General features: G+C 52.6%; 1 protein-coding gene across 1 annotated transcript in view; it reads right to left on the reverse strand.

The window, feature by feature from the left end:
* The window catches only part of IL6R (interleukin 6 receptor), a 47,670-nt gene that overhangs the window by 6,552 nt on the left and 37,921 nt on the right, over nucleotides 1-3,197 (reverse strand). The window lies entirely within an intron of this gene.

A 3,197-nucleotide genomic window follows, 5' to 3' on the forward strand; every position in this document is an offset into this window, starting at 1 on the left:
AAAAAAAAAAAAAAAAAAGGAAGAGAAAGAAGAGGAGGAGGAAGAAGAGAGGAGCAGAGGAAAGGAGGGAAAAAAACCACTCAGCAGGTGCTGTCAAAACCTCAACAGAACCTCACCCCTGTAGGAGGAAACAGCTCTGCGTTAAGCAACAGGCCACTTGACGAGCTTGCCAGTTTTCTAGCCAAAGCCACCTCTACAGGAGTCACCCCCAGCACAACCTGACAGACCCCAGGATTCCACCACTTGGCAAGAGACACACCTCAAGCTCAGAGCTTCTGAGCGCCTGCGGCCAGCCACAGACTCCCACTCACTTTCAAAGTGGCTTTTCTAGTGGCATTCAGCCTGCCCCACAAGGCACAGAGGGAGTGCCAGAAACAGAGGCTTGGGGGACCTCAATGACGGCAGCGCCACCGAGGACGATGTCACGGAGGCTCAGGTGCTTTAAATCAAGTGTTCAGTTGCAGTTTTCCCCAGTGCGGTGTCACCTCTTGACTGTCTCCCCACTTGGCACTCAAGCCCCAGCCACATGAACTTCATTCCGTCTTCCTCACGCCATGTTCCCTCTCCTCCCAGAGCTCTTCCCACATGTCCTCTTCTCCCGCAGAACGCTCGTCCACCTTCACTGCACCTCTTTGCTGTCCAGTCCCTCCTGGACCTTTGAGTCTCACATGAGGTGATGTCATTTCCTTTGAGAAGTGACCCTGCTCCAAGCTGGCTACGTGCCCTTCCTGGTTACTCCACCCCCTCCAGTCTGAGCTCCCTGAAAGCGGGGACCACATGTGTCTTTTTCCCAACTGCTCCCAACAGTTCGTGCGGGGCCTTGAACAAAGCAGGCTCACCAATATTTCATTGAATGAATAAAAGAACAAACTAGGGCTTCCCTGGTGGCGCAGTGGTTGAGAGTCCGCCTGCCGATGCAGGGGACACGGGTTCGTGCCCCGGTCCGGGAAGATCCCACATGCCGCGGAGCAGCTGGGCCCGTGAGCCATGGCCGCTGAGCCTGCGCGTCCAGAGCCTGTGCTCCGCAACGGGAGAGGCCACAACAGTGAGAGGCCCACGCACCGCAACAACAACAAAAAAAACTAGCTTCACAGGCAGCCATGTCCTCCCACAGAAAGGTCCTTCCCATGGCTGCCAGAGACAGACCCTGGACTAGACAGAGAGTACATCTGTCTACCATCATTCTCTCTTGCTGGAAATGCAGATACTTGCAGTCTCATGGACTTGGGATTCAGGCCCTTCCGCCCCAAACAGGACCCAGTGCTGATGAAGATGTCACGTACCAGTCATCACTTTGAGTGCCCAGTGCATGCAGGCTTTGCCTTGAGCCCCAGCTGGTAGTGGGCACTGACCACAAGGACGGGTCTCTCCTAGTATGTCCTACGTCTCTTGGCAGAGACAGCCGTTTCATGTATGCTTGGCTGACTCGTTTACTAATATTCCATCACCTTTTGTATTTGTTCCTTCATTAATTCAACAAATATTTATTGAGTGTCTATCGTGTGCCAGGCTTTGTTCTAAGCCTTGGGGATACAGAGAATTGGATGACAGAAAGGCTCCTGGCTTCCTGGATCTTACATTCTAATCAAGGGAGACAGACAAATACGTATGTAATATGATGTCAGCAGTGACAAGGGCAATGATGGAAAACAAAGCACAGGAAAGGAAGAGTGACAGCAGGGAGTTCTGTCAGATTGGGTGGTGGGGAAAGGCCTCCCTGAGGAGGGGGCATTTGAGCAGAGGCCTGGATGAAGGGGCTGGCTTAGTGGAGGTCGGGGGAAGAGCACCCAAGGCAGAGCAAGCAGCAGATGCAAAGGCCATGAGGTAGAGCATGTGTGGAAGAGTGAGTGAGAGGGAGAAAGGAGGAGGCGAGGTCTAAAGATTGGGGGCCTGACCCCATGGAGACTAGGGCCTTTCTTAGGTCTTTGGCTTTTACTCCAGGAGAGAAGATGCTGTTGAGCCAAGGTGGGCTTGGATTTGTGTTTTAAGAATCATTCTGGGGACTTCCCTGCTGGCACAGTGGTTAAGAATCCGCCTGCCAATGCAGGGGGCACAGGTTCGAGCTCTGGTCCGGGAAGATCCCACATGCCGCGGAGCAACTAAGCCTGCGCGCCACAACTACTGAAGCCCACGCACCGCGACGAAGAGTAGCCCCCGCTCACCGCAACTAGAGAAAGCCCACGTGCAGCAATGAAGACCCAACGCAGCCAAAAATCAATAAAATAAATAAATTTAAAAAAAAAGAATCATTCTGGCTGGTGGCTGGAAAAGGGTCTATTGGTGATTAAGACTAAAAGCCAGCAGACCAGCAGGCAGCTCCTGAAGTCCTACAGGAGGAAAGACAGCAGTGGCTGGACCGGGTGCTGGCAGTGGAGGAGGTGAGAAGTGGTCAGCTCCTGGACGTGCCTCAAGATACAACTGGCAGGACCTGCTGAGGGACTGGACATGGGATGAGGGATAGAAGAGGAAGCATGTCTAATTCCCTGGCCCCAGCGACGCAGAAGATGTGGTGTCAGTTCCTGAGATGAGGAAGGACAAGAACAGATTTGGGTTGAAGCGGCGGGCAGGCATCAAGCATTCTCTTTTAGACACATTCAGTTTGAGATTTTTAGTAGGTTTCCAGGTGGACACATCACCTAGGCAGTTGGGTACACGAGTCTGGATCTTAGTGGAAAGGTCAGAGATGGGGCTATACGTTTGGGAGTCATGAGCCCATAGATGGTCTTTAAAGACATGGGGCTGAATGAGATAGATCATCAGTGAGAGCAGATGGAGAAGACTCCAAGGTCCTTCCTCCACAGCAGCCCCTGAACTGCTGCCCCAACCTCCTGCCATTCCACCCATATCATTTAAGGCTCATTTCAAATGGCACTTCCTCCATGAACTTTCTCTGATTCCCCCAATGGACATGTTCTCTCAAGTCTCTAAATCCCACTTTGCTTTATCTATGGCTCTCTTTCGGCCAGTCTCACAGTCTGCTCTCTGTTAGTTACTACTTTACTCTTTACCAGAGCCTGCCTCCTGGATGGTAGACTCCTGGAGAGCAGGGATGGGTTCCATTCGCTCTGAGTCCCCAGCTGTGCAGGCAGAATTTAGCCTCAGGTGTTTAGTAGGTTCCCCCCAGGTGCACTGCACTAGGTAGGGCTTTGCAACTGGGATGACAGAGCATGGGCGTCCAGCATCAGGTGCAGCAGGAA

This window comes from Lipotes vexillifer, unplaced genomic scaffold (genome assembly GCF_000442215.2).
Source record: "Lipotes vexillifer unplaced genomic scaffold, Lipotes_vexillifer_v1.1 scaffold238, whole genome shotgun sequence".
In the NCBI taxonomy this organism is placed as follows: Eukaryota; Metazoa; Chordata; class Mammalia; order Artiodactyla; family Lipotidae; genus Lipotes; species Lipotes vexillifer.